This window comes from Podarcis gaigeae (genome assembly GCF_964106915.1).
Source record: "Podarcis gaigeae genome assembly, chromosome: 9".
Lineage (NCBI taxonomy): Eukaryota > Metazoa > Chordata > Lepidosauria > Squamata > Lacertidae > Podarcis > Podarcis gaigeae.
The window spans coordinates 26,233,090-26,247,466 of NC_139685.1; the positions used below are offsets into that span (position 1 = coordinate 26,233,090).

General features: G+C 42.7%; 1 protein-coding gene across 2 annotated transcripts in view; it reads right to left on the reverse strand.

Moving 5' to 3' along the window:
* KIT (KIT proto-oncogene, receptor tyrosine kinase) overlaps nucleotides 1-14,377 on the reverse strand; it is an 84,325-nt gene that overhangs the window by 54,430 nt on the left and 15,518 nt on the right. The gene's annotated exons all lie outside the window — the stretch shown is intronic.

The window sequence follows — 14,377 nt, forward strand, 5'->3', positions numbered from 1 at the left end:
AACATGGTACCATTACTCCGGACATTATGCTGAAAAAGGAAAAGATGGCTGCCATCATGGGCTGCCCATGGGGGCAGCCATTTTCTTTTCCATTCAGTTCCCGTGGTAATGATGTTTTTTCATGATGTAGTTATTCCCACTGTGCATCTGTTTACTAATGAAGATGGATGTTGCTCGGCTGAACAATCTTGCCAGAAGTTAAAGCTGCAGAAAAATCTGCTGTTGGTTTAAAAAACTGAAAAGAAACTTATCATCTGCTGCTTCATCTGGACAGTATCCCCCTTGCCACAAAATCATGAGAATCTCTCCCTTACACTGAAATGTTTTAGAAAGTGCCTTCCCACCTTCACTGTGAAGGTGAGGAAGGACTTTTAATATAGCCTGGTTTTTTTCTCCAGCTCCTCCTTCAAGGCCAGGTTGTTAGAAATCCAGAAACATAGACAATAATGAGCTCTAAGAGATTTAGTCACATCAGCACCATATATTTAAAGCACATGGCATCCCATAAATAACCCTGGGAACTGTACTTTACACCTAAGAGTGACAATACTCAGCACCTTTAACAAACTACAATTCCCAGAATTCTTTGGGGGGAAGCAATGTGTTTTAAATGTATGATGTGAATCTGAAGGAAAACTGACCTTTTATTAAGCCTTGCTGGTCTTATGTACAATTAAGAGGACTTATCTACAAAGACATCCAAATTATTATTCTTTCATCCGGTCTTTCTTTGTCTGAATATGGAAGAGTGGTATGTGTCCCTCAAGGTTTTACCTTTGCATTATGCCTACATGCTAACAAAGGAGGACGAAATCTAGCTTTCCAGCTTCCTCTTCTGGCATTTGCACAGGAAGAGAACATCTGTAAGATATGCTCTCTGATGCTGTGTGGCTGTTTTTTCCTTGCCCTACCCAGAGAGGTCAGCGATTGAACCGGGGACCTTTCAAATTCAAAGCATACGCTCTCTTACTAAGCTACAGCTCTGAATCAAAGGGAGTTAAATTAATTCTGGCCATCTTGGGGAGGTCTAAGTTCAGGTACCTGAGTTCAGCTACGGTGTATGTCTTATCACAGTTAAGCCACACAAACAGTGTATGTTCCCTAGAAGGGGATGCTATGGGAATTCTTTTCTTTTCTTTTCAAGAGATAGTTTAAATCTTACAGCTTATGTATTAGCGTTTGCTTATGATTTGTAGATGCCCACAAAGTTTAAAAAACAAACAAAACCAGTGTAGCCCCATTTGGCTTACAGTGTGCTCATTTGATACCGACGGTAAGAACAATTCAATTAATTAATTATTGGGGAAAAAATGGTTTCTCTCAGCATTAGGGACAATGCCATCGGCTCAGCCTGCAAATGAAGTTTGCATGGATTATAGGGCAGTATCAAATTTATTTAACCGGCAACTTTAGCAGCACTTTGAAGTACAATGGATTAAGAGGGTGTCAGATAAACACTCTAGCTAGTGAGAAATCCAAAGGTAGTTAAATGCAGATGATAAGGCAGAGAGAGAAGGTCAGATTCTCTACAGAATCTAATCAACACAATCAATAGAGACCCCTCCCAATCAACACAGATTGGGGGCCAAACTACATGTTACACTTAACATGTAGCATGCTGCTATGTCTCTATTTTTTCCTTAAACCAATTACAGTTGCTTGGGGTGGGCGGGATTGTGACAAAAATAACAGCATGCAGGGATGCTAAGACTTCTTCCCTCTTCTGTCCTCAACCCCCCCCCAAAAAAAAATTCCTACTGGCAACCCGATGGGGTGACTTTGGAGGATTTTGGTTAGGGAGTAAAGGAAAAAACCTCCTCTCCCTGTGTGTTTTGAACCCCCTCCCCCCAAAAAACCCCACCTCCATAGCTGTAATTAAGCATGCAACATATTTTGACCCTAAGTGTGGTATATTGAGTAGCATGTTGGATAGGACTAGGTTTTAAATTTCTGCCGAGTCATAAAGGTCATAGAGCCAATTCATACACTCAATAACACATGTGGAATAGCTCCATTACCATAGCTACAATGGGGTGTGTGTGTTATGAATCGATGGCAGATCGTGGGAAGCTCCTGGTATTGCAATCTCTCCCTAATATTTAGAGAGGCTGAGAGCTGGACAATAAAGAAGGCTGACCGCCGAAGAATTGATGCTTTTGAATTATGGTGTTGGAGGAGACTCTTGAGAGTCCCATGGACTGCAAGAAGATCTAACCTCTCCATTCTGAAGGAAATCAGCCCTGAGTGCTCACTGGAAGGACAGATAGTGAAGCTGAGGCTCCAATACTTTGGCCACCTCATGAGAAGAGAAGAATCCCTGGAAAAGACCCTGATGTTGGGAAAGATGGAGGGAACAAGAGAAGGGGACGACAGAGGACGAGATGGTTGGACGATGTTCTCAAGGCTACCAGCATGAGTTTGACCAAGCTGCGGGAGGCGTGGAGGATAGGGGTGCCTGGCATGCTCTGGTCCATGGGGTCACGAAGAGTCGGACATGACTAAATGACTAAACAACAACAACCAGCCTTTTTTCCATAGGCAACTTCAACAACAACTACAGTGGAACCTTGGTTCTCGAACACAATCCGTTCTGGAAGCCCGTTCAACTTCCGAAATGTTCAAAAACCAAGGCATGGCTTACGATTGGTGCAGGCGCCCCGGAAACAATAGCCAACAAACCACATTGGACGTTCAGGTTCTGAAAAACGTTCAAAAACCAGAACACTTACTTCCGGGCTTTCAGAATTCGGGAGCCGAAATGTTCGAGCGCCAAGGTGTTCGAGAACCAAGGTTCCACTGTACATGGAAACACTATGAATGCATAAATCAGGATTGGCTGAGACTGGGCCCATCACTCAACCTAACTCACCTCACAGAGTTGCCAAGAGAATATTTTTAAAGTCAGTTTTTAAGGGGGTGTTATATATATGTGACACGAAAGATGGGAAAGTATGTATCATTCTTATTATTTCTATATTCATTTTAAACTCTTTTACTCTTTGGAGAAAGTTTAACAGAAGCACATGCACACAGTAAAACATTTTGAATCCTCCCCGCCCCCAAAAATATGCATATTTGCTTTTATTTCCATGCATGCATTCCTTTTATTTGCTTGCTTTGGCATCCATAGGGAACAATAGCTTTCTTTCACTCTGTGCAGCCATGTAATTTCCAAGTCATACATTCAAAGGCTTCTGTTTGGCTTACAATGAATCTTCTCTTCTAAGCCACCATACACCTCTAACAAGGTACCCAGCATACGTCCCCCTGACAAGAATGAATCCGAAGTCACAGGACCGAGAGCAGCATTTGCAGTTCATCATGTGCCAGTTTATGATTCCCAAGAAGAGACAGCAACAAAAACCACTTTATGGTATTAAAAGAAACACACACTGCACATCATGGGAACATAGGAAGCCTCCTTATACTGAGTTAGACCAGCGATCCATCTAGCTCACTAATGTCTACCCTATATGAAAGACAGATGCTCTACCACTGAACTACGGGCCTTCAAAATGGCACAAATCACACTTGCATTCATTGGAACACAATGTGTGCCCCGCCAAGCTGAACAAAGACATGCAAGTGACCTGACAAGTGTCTGTCAGCTTTCCTGCTTTTGATGTTACAGGCAAACCGCTGTACATTCAATGGGTGGCCGTTCAACCTGGGGTTGGAAGCTGAAGTAAAATGCTGCTTCGCTTTAATAAACATGCCCCAGATGAATCGCTTTGCTTTCCCCCTTCATCGGCCACCTTGTTTTAGAGGTGGGGTGATTGTGCCCAGTTTGGGAGCCAAAGTTCAAACAGCCCTAGCTCAAATATAAGCTTGGCCTAGGACACAGAAGGACCCAAACATTTCTAACCCCCAGCCCAGCAGGACCCATAACACACAATGCTCCTGTTCCAACAGCCCCCCAAATGCAAAACCAAGTACTGGCCCAATAGAGAAAGATGGCTGTAGAGGTGAAAAGCCCTCCAGATGACTCAAGAGAAACAAGTACACCCCACAATATGATGGAAGACTAGAAAATGCAGCACAGGACCACCAATAAACATACTGCACATCTGCTATGATATAGACAATATGCAACCTTGGCAGAGGAATGGTATCTTCGAATGAAAATGCAGTGTAATTATTACACCATGGCAATATAGTGCAGCGAAGAGGAGTAATAGGGCCGCAATCCCACATGGGGCTTAAAAACTGTACGGAAACCAGCAGAACTTGAGCGCATATACAGTAAATGCCTGTAGCCATACAGACCACATAAAGGAATCTTCCACTTATGGACCGCCAATGCCAAAAAGGAAGAGAACACAATGTGATTGAATGAGAAAAGTAATTGTCATCAGGGCACTCACCACACTAGTTTGCTGATGGCCTCATCACATTGTTCCATGATCTCGAGAGCCATTTACTGCCTCAACTGATACTGGTGACATCAGCTTCTTGCCCATGGGAACGTGCATCCTTAGACAACAGGGAGTTAACTATCCTGAAGAACCTTTGGTGGTACCAGCTGTTGCTGTGGGATTGCAGCTTTGGCTGCTGCAATACAGTGGTACCTCAGGTTAAGAACTTAATTCGTTCTGGAGGTCTGTTCTTAACCTGAAACTGTTCTTAACTTGAAGCACCACTTTAGCTAATGGGTCCTCTTGCTGCCACTGCGCCACCGCTGCACGATTTCTGTTCTCATCCTGAAGCAAAGTTCTTAACCTGAGGTAATATTTCTGGGTTAGCGGAGTCTGTAACTTGAAGTGTATGTAACCTGAAGCGTATGTAACCCAAGGTACCACTCAGAACTGTGATAGGAGCATTTACTATATTAAGTAGCACTTCACTATTGAAAAACAGCATGCTGGATATCAGGAACAAAATTCCCTTTTTAATCAACATTGAGATTTCTTGCTGTAGAGCAGGGGTGGGGAGCAGATGTCGACCTCTCCCCACTCCTGTGGGCCACTTTGACAGGTGGTCAGGGCAGGTAAAAAAGAAGTGGAGTTTGCAGTACAACCCTCACTTTCAACAGAGCTTGCGTTGAGTGTCAAATTTAAAAGGCACCCAATGCAATCCCTGGTTTGCACACTCCTGATTGTGCCTTTGCAGCCACAACTTTACCTGCCGCACACCTGGCATCATATATGGCATCTGGTGCAGGGCAGGTGGCCAAAACTTTGGGGCAATGGCCTTGTGGGCCAAATTAGGAGCCCTGCTGGGCCAGACTGGGCTTGTGGGTCAGGGCTTCCCCAAAACTGCTGTACAGTTTCTAATCCGGTGACACTTTTTGATTTTGCCTGAGTTCTTTTAAGGCTATACAAAACAGGCAAGCAATGCAAAGCCAGTCCTTTTGGTAGGTCTCCATCAATCATGAAACCCTAAAGCTGGGTAGCTCAAAATTCAGGGCTGTATCCCACCTTCATGGCAAGCAGCTCTGTCAGGCCCACACATGCAAAGGGAACACAACAGTGCCTCAAAGGCCGCTGGCCTGCTTCCTGTGGGAAGGCAAATCACCCCTATATCCCTGCCCTACAATGGGGAGACCCAGCAAGACCCAGCCTATTTCTTCCAAACTGGGGAGGGGTAGGATATCACAAAAGTACTTCACTTCACTGCTCACACCAACAATATAAAATAGCACGGAAGCTGCTCGGCTACACGGGTGTCTTTCAGCCAAGCTTTTGAGCTCCCCATGACTTGACGCTGTCATCCTCTGCTCCACAACTGACACCTGTGGTGCATTTTGCACATGGCTGACCAAGAACAATGTTATCAGAGGCGATTATCACCTGCATTTCTCATTCGAGTCAATGAGGGGCTACAGAAAGTTCAGGTCCTTGTTGTTCTTGCTTGGATTCGCAACACCAGGGGGGAAACAACAATGACCACAAAACCTACTTGTTGTTTACAGTGGCAGATATGTACCTCCGCAAGGTCTCCCTGCAGAACAAAGCACTTTGTTGCCACAATTAAACACAACTGACACCATAGCCTAGCAAGGTTTAATAAAAACAGGTCAATCATCCTTCAGTTACAGTTTCTGAGCTAAATATCCCAAAGGTTTTCAGATCAATAGTGGTTTCTTTGGAAAGTCTTAAAACTGGGGGAAGATAGAGAGACAGGATTAACAAGGACTCTGTTGTTTACCAAATGGGTTGTTTGCACCATCTGTGGAGATAATGTGATAATGATAATCTCCTCCTCTCTTTTAACATTAATCCTTTTATCTTTAAAAACTCTGAAAAGCAACAAGCCAAAATGCAAAGAGCCGAGGATGGTAGCTGGGAGAATCGAAGTTTACCTCAGAAAGTACAAGTTTTTTTGAAAAAAAATTTAAGTAAAATAAAATAAATGTGATGGGTCTTGCAGGAGACATCCCTTACGGTGTTTGTGGGAAGAGCTGTAACTCATTGGAAAAGCATCAAATTTGTACGCAGAACGTCCCACATTCAATTCATGGCATCACCAAGAAAGTCTGGAAAGGGTTCCCTGCCTGAAGCCATGGAGAGCCGCTTCTGCCAGTCAGTGACAGGCAATATGGAGTTAGATGGACCTATGCCAGTTTCTAGTAGTGTTCCTATGATGAAAAAAACACTCACCCAGGGCATGGTGGATGAGATGTGGTCCATGAGGGAGTTTTAATGCAGCTACCAAAGCAAGGAGGTCGAAGCGGCAAGCTGAAAGAGGGTGAGTATGGCCACGTTGCTACACAAAGCACCCAGAATAAAAAGGACAGGAGGCAGGTGAATGGGAGAACCGACTCCACCAAACTGCAGCTGAGGTTGTGCGCCAGTGTCTGTGGTGTGAGAGCTGCGATGGCTTGTTGGAGCCAAGACAGGATCATTTTTCACTTACACCAGAAAGTCGTGTTAGCGATTTTAATTCAGTGAGTGCATATATATATATATACACACACACACACACACACACACACACACACACACACACACTGGTACCTCAGGTTAAGTACTTAATACGTTTTGGAGGTCCGTTCTTCACCTGAAACACCACTTTAGCTAATGGGGCCTCTCGCTGCTGCCATGCCGCTGTGCTGTTCTCATCCTGAAGCAAAGTTCTTAACCTGAGGTACTTTTTCTGAGTTAGTGGAGCCTGTAACCTGAAGCATATGTAACCTGAAGCGTATGTAACCCGAGGTACCACTGTGTGTGTGTGTGTGTGTGTGTGTGTGTGTATAAAATGTGGTCACAAAAGGCACACAATGCACTCCAATAAATGTCTTTCAATCCTCACATACTGCATATTTGGGGGGGGGGGTGAACCAACCCTATAGCAAACCTGGAGGAATAGAAAAGGTAGAATTGGCAGTTATTTAGCCAAGGGATAGAATAACAAAAATGGATGCCGAATTGGTTCAACAAGCCTTCCCACGCCCATGACATAATTTGAACACTGCGGCTGCTATATTTGGCTGAGGATTCCTGTATCTGCCCCTACTGAGAGGAGCTTATAGTGAAGTGAGAAAATTTAATGCGCTCAACTTTTTGCTCATTATAGGCAACAACTTGTACTGGACACAACTCAATTAAATGTGGCGTGCGGGAGGTTTGCTTGCGCTTATAATAGTATTGGTTTAAAACTGCTTTTAGCTGCTTCGTCCGCTGGTTTTATTTTGCGGTTTTTACTGATGTTTAGTGTTGATACTGAATTTACTATTTTTATTATGATTAGTTTGAAAGTCGCCTTGAGGGTATTCGTGTCAAAAACGGATATACGTAAGCAATAGCAGGTAACAGGATGTGAAAGGAAACGCAAAAGTAGATCTATATTTGGCTAGAGCTCATGAATTGGAAGTAAAGATGAAGCTTTGCATCAAAATGTGAGTTAGATTGATTTCAGAGCCAGCTCCATCTGGTACGCAGGCTGAGACCCTATCTGCCTCGCCAGAGTGGTGCATGCTCTGGTTATCTCCCGCTTGGACTACTGCAATGCACTCTACATGGGGTTACCTTTGAAGGTGACCCGGAAACTACAACTAATCCAGAAGGCAGCAGCTAGACTGGTGACTGGGAGCGGCCGCAGAGACCACATAGCACCGGTCTTGAAAGACCTCAATACTTACCTGGCAGGGGAGACACCTTGATCAGGAAAGACCTACACTGGCTCCCAGTACGTTTCCGAGCACAATTCAAAGTGCTGGTGCTGACCTTTAAAGCCCTAAATGGCCTTGGTCCAGTATAACTGAAGGAGCATCTCCACCCCCATCATTCTACTCGGACACTGAGATCCAGCACCGAGGGCCTTCTGGCGGTTCCCTCACTGCAAGAAGCCAAGTTACAGGGAGCCAGGCAGAGGGCCTTCTCGGTAGTGGCACCTTCCCTGTGGAACGCCCTCCCACCAGATGTCAAATAGAACAACAACTACCAGACTTTTAGAAGACATCTGAAGGCAGCCCTGTTTAGGGAAGCTGTTAATGTTTGATGTATTATAGTATTTTAATATTTTTTTGGAAACCACCCAGAGTGGCTGGGGAAGCCCAGCCAGATGGGCGGCGTATAAATAAATTATTATTATTATTATTATTATTATTATTATTATTATTATTATTAGATTGATTAGACAATCCATGCAAGATCTGCAACAAAAGGTTGCAGTGGAGCCTCACCTTCTGGCAGGAATGTTCCTGTTCTGGGTTCGTTCCAGGCACGATACTTTAAAAAGCTCAAGGAGACCAACGTACCTGCATCCACACATATAGACCTGTTTTTACCCTCTCCAATTGACCTGAATGAATATGCTAAACTCTCTTTTGATTTTTTCACTCCGGACAGAGGGGGGAGGGAGGATTTCCCCATTTGCCCCCATCCACCAAAGAAACCTACTTCTGCAAACCTCAGGTTCTCCCAAACTTACATCTCTCTTGTTTCTCTGAGGCCCCATTTTGGCCTTGCTGACAATCTCTATCTGAGCATTGTGGTGGGTTTTTGCAGCACGACACCCCATGCATTTTGCTCAATCAAAATGTCGGCTACTGAGAACATGTGGAAATTTTTGATTTCATATAAACTTACAAAATTGATGCTACTTTCTGGAATATACTCAGTTTTGTTCCAGATTAATAAAACTGCTAATCAACTAATTGTTCCCCGTCTTAATTTCCTTCCCAACCATTGTACATTTACATATGCAAAATATAAAATAATTAAGTTGCAACAATTAAAACAGATCAAAACTTACACTAATGGAAAATTTGTCATTCAAATGTGTTGAGTTCTTACTTTTTCATTCATTGCAACCTTTACAGGACAATTTGCTTAATGGTTTTGCTTTCCCACTCCAGCCCTCAACTTATCTTTGGAGGCACTTTCCAAAAGCGCATTATCTCTTTACTTTTTTTATTTGAAAGAAGTGTTTATTGTAATGTGCCACAAGGGTGTGAGATGATGTTTTCTAGATTTCTTTAAGAAAGTAGCATCAATAAAAAGAAAGGAAATCTGGAGAGCCCCAAAGCTTTCCTCCCCCATAACACCATTTGAATCACCAGCCATTTAGAAAACACCAAATTCAACTGAAGTGCAGCTTTCTTGGTAATATGAATGCTAATTATTTCAAGGGCTGGCAGCAATTTAATCAAGATATTGAAGTTTCATTAAAGATATTCCGATAGTCTCCTAGATAAAGCCTTTACAAAAAGGGGGAAAAACAGCAATAACTACATAATTATTCTACTGTTGCTATTTTGTTATCTCTGGGTTTTTCCCTCTGCAATATATCTCATTTTGAGAAAAATGCAACAATGAATAAAACATGCAGATTAAAATAATCTACACAACTAAACTGAGGGTGAAAGAAAGTTAATATTATATCTCAACTCTAGTTGACAGTGGCTGGCCTCAAAAGGGCCTCCTACGTCTTTAATACCTGCATAGACATTTAGGAAGTCCAGAAGTAGGTGGCCATTTTAGAGTCTGTGTGGGCATCCGAGTCCAAGAATCCTTCAATCTGCAGTACAGAATGGCTTGCCAAAATGGGTTTCCAACTATGTAATAGTTACAGTCGGAGTAATGTTGAACACAACCTCTAATTACTTTACGATCTTCTTTATTTTTTGCAGGAGTAAGGGATTGCTCAGTTTGCCAACCCCAATTCCAAACCTAAGCAATATTTCACCCATCTTCAGTTGCTTTTGGTGGGGAGAATAATCCCTAATGAGGATGCTAAATTAATCGCTGGCTGTCAGACATAGATGGTTTAAGGTTCTAGGACTGAAGAGATACCAGAAAAGTGGTCCTCAAATGATTCAAGCTTGAGCAAGCCCACTAAATTTTATGAACTGTAATCTCAATTTGAGACACAGCAGTAGCCGTGACTTACTAATAACTTTATGTTCAATTTATAGAGAACTCTTGCTACTTATAGGAAGTCCATACAGCTTGTTACCCAAAGCAATCTGGCCCCAATTATGCCATCAGATCACCAGGGACTTGGCAGACCTCCTGTTCTTGCTGCCTATCTGAAACAGCAAAACAACACAGAACAAAAACAGTCATACATGTTTGGTAGGTTGCAACTGACTTAGCTGGTTACAAATTGTGAAAGTCTGATTGATAAGGTCCTTGAACACACAGTAAAATGTTTGCTTTGGCCCATATGCCTGATTCCCTTCAAATAGGATTTCATATCTGAATAGTTTTCCGTTGTAAATAATTTTAAACTTGTTTCAATATTGTCTTTTAAAATAAAATTCCATACTCAGGATGTTTACATTTCCGGTTATTTGTGGATGCGAAGAATAACCTGTCTGTACACATTTCTCTCTTACATAATCAACGAAGGAGTGGGATGAACACCAATCCACATGCCAGCTGCGCAATATGTAAGCGCCATGTTTGTTTCGATTGCTCTAAAATTTCACTGAAATAGCAGAGATCAGAATCCAGCCTTTGTCTGCGAAGTGCAACTGAGGAAAACGTAAAGGATTCAAATGCTGTTTGAGCCAACCATTGAGGACATCTTCTTTGTGGGGATTTTCTCCTGTCACGTCGTCAAAGGCTACTCTTTTAGTCTGGGAAACTGACAAGTCATTATTTTGGGAAATGAACAAGGCAGTTCATAGCTCACTCCCAATCTCACCGCAACATCTGCAATCTCACCACACTCAGTAGTTTAAACAATAAATACATTGTGGAACTTGTTTTCTATGCATAAACTAAAGTAAACCTGGAACATGACTGTCTCTATAGTGATGACGTAGCCAGCTGGAGCACTGATAGCAATTAAATTTCTTGACCAGGCAGTGAATGTAAAAGGCCCACACTTTTTATGGAAACCCCTAAATTGCCTTCCTTATCTTCTGTTCGAAAGCACCCACATTAATGCTGTGATCTCAGCTAGGGCTAAGAGCAACTCCTTGGAGCCTCTCAAGAACTTTGTTGGAAATGTCAGTCAACCTGGAGCCTAAAGTGAACAGTACAATCTGCAGTAGCATTGTTGGGTTTATTTTTTCATGCCCAAAAGCTAATTTATTTTATTTACCTATACATATATACATCCATCCATCCATCCATCCATCCATCCATCCATCCATCCATACGCCACCTATCTGGCTGGGTTTCCCCAGCCCCTCTGGGCAGCTTCCAACAGAATATTATAAACACATTAAAAATGCCTTCAGATGTCTTCTAAAAGTCAGATAGTTGTTGATTTCCTTGACATCTGACGGGAGGGCATTCCACAGGGATCCATCCCGCTTGCTGTCTTGGCTTCTGCCAAAGCCGCGCACAGCCTCTCCTGGCTGGAGGTCATGTGCGTGGCTAAAGAGGAAGCCAAGACAGCCAGCGGATTGGCTTCTTTGCTCTTTGGGGCTGTGGGGAGAAATAAATTTTTTTCTTTATTTCCTCCCAAAAAAACTAGGTGCACCCTATGGTCCGGTGCGCCCTATAGAGCGACAAATACGGTAAGTTAAATAAGCAGGGAGGCAATATGCGGCCTTGTCGTACTCCTTTCCCAGTTTTGAACCAATCAGTTGTTCCATATCCAGTTCTAACTGTACTTTTCTTAAAAACCCCTCTGCTTGTTTTGTTAACTACACACCACCTGTGTAGCCTGACAAGCCACCATCTAAACTGCTGTGATTAAATGCATGGATTCTGAATCACCATTTGGAAACGCCTGCCTTCTTTAATTATCCTTTAGTTTTAAAAAAATAAATCAAATCCCAGTATCTGGCATCAACTCCATATGAATATTATGGATCCCCTCATTTCTCACGAACACGCTTTTTATAATTTCTACTAATTGCGTAACACATTTTAAAATGTTGGCTCATAACGACCCTTGACGTAGGTGGCTGGTAGGTAGGTGAGATTTTGAAGATGGGGCGAGTGGCAGAAACGGGCAAAGCAACTATAATACCAATATTACCTTTGCACAGGAAACTACCTTTGACAAACACTGACATACCCTCCTCTCTTATTGTGTATCCAGCCAATGAAGAGGCATTATCAAGAGTTCAAGAACACATTCTCAAGGAACAATAATTATTAGTGCTTGTGAGTTGGGGAGCAGGAAAAGAGTGGGAGTGGCCACATTTGTGCCGCCCCCCCGTGCCTGACTCTCCCCATCCCTTTGGAAGAGGGTCCATTTAAATTCTACAGTGGTGCCTCAGGTTACATACACTTCAGGTTACAGACTCTGCTAACCCAGAAATAGTGCTTCAGGTTAAGAACTTTGCTTCAGGATGAGAACAGAAATCGTGCTCCGGTGGCATGGCAGCAGCAGGAGGCCCCATTAGCTAAAGTGATGCTTCAGGTTAAGAACAGTTTCAGGTTAAGTACGGACCTCCAGAATGAATTAAGTATTTAACCTGAGGTACCACTGTACTAGATTTGACTTTTACCCAGAACCATGGAAAAGTGAATTATGTGTGTCAAAGATTCTCTCTGCTAGGATGGGGAGGAAGCAACCAAAAGGTGTGTGTGCTTGCCGGCATTCTTTCAACATTCCATGCCCTAGGAAATTTCCCAATTCCAGCTTCCTTATTCCAAACAAATTCCTCTGAAGTCATCTTTCCACGGTACAGGAAATCAAAGCAACATGATTCAGCTTCTGCTGTCGTTCATACAGATTTTTTATTTCCTTTTTTTAAAAAAAAGAGAAGGGAAAAACACCCTAGCCTTCATTAGATATCGGAACCGATGAGTTTTGGTTCCTCTTTATTCCCAGCCAGTCTTTGTTTGTAATAGCTCACTTGATGCCACGAGGGACATCCGTTCTCGGTAAGTCGAACGCTGCCAAGCGAAGTCTACTACTCACAGGAAAGAAAAGGCACAACACATCCGAATACCTTTGTTATCTCTCCTTTCAAAGAGCGTTAACTCATTTGTCAGGCTTCCAAAATCAAACATCCCACTGGTGCTGCCAACCACAAAATGAAGCAGCTCTGGAGCTGTTAGACTCTAGAAAGCTAAAGTCTTCAGCGACAGTCACAGGGAGCTTGCCATTCTCAAATCAAGTCAGTTTTATTTATTTATTTTAAAAAAGAATATATTATTCACAGTTCCAGTTTCCCAAACGCAGCTGCAGGTGTGACTATGAGATTTGCCTAATGGGATTTTCCCAGTGCTGGGTAGCTCTAAGAATTGTTCAGATAGAGAAAAACAGGAAAAAAGACGTAAACACTTGTCCAACCACCACCCTGCAGGTCCCGGATGCTTAGTAGTAACACTGATTAATTAAGTAAAATGCAGAGCTTGAAATGTGCAACTGATTATGTTACCAACGGAACATAATCAGTACTGTTCATAATCACTTTACGTTATTAAAATCATTTTAGTAAAACTACCATGAATGATAGATCGACGTGTTCTTTGTACCTGCATATGAAGAAAAAGGAGGTTTGATTCTTTTTCTTTTCTAGTTTTGTATAATTGGTTCGTTTACAAAGATTCACCATAAGCCGGGAGACAGGAGTATTATTTTGGGTCTACTGTACAACCTGCCTTTGTGAAACCCCCCAAATGTAAGCCATAATCATCCCCAAGACTAGCATTCCTATCTTAAACGCATCTACTCTGAAGTAGTCCCACTGATTGCAATCAGGGTGCCGAAGATGATGTTTACATATGTCCTTCTCCTGCATTGTTAACCTGTACAATTCCGTCCTACATTATTTCTATACACATAATGTGAGTGACTTGCATGAGTATTCTTTGCACACCATGAAAAACTAATGTGTATGTGTGGGGGGAGTCATTCTCACATACGTAGTCAGTTGACTCATGTGTTTTCAGGGTACACTTACACAGATTGGACAGTGTACTTCAAAGTGCCATTGTTAGCCTCCTTCCTATTAGGGAAACATAAGCGTACATATCATTGCAGAGAGACCACAACAATAGTGCTGTCAGCAAAATGAGCA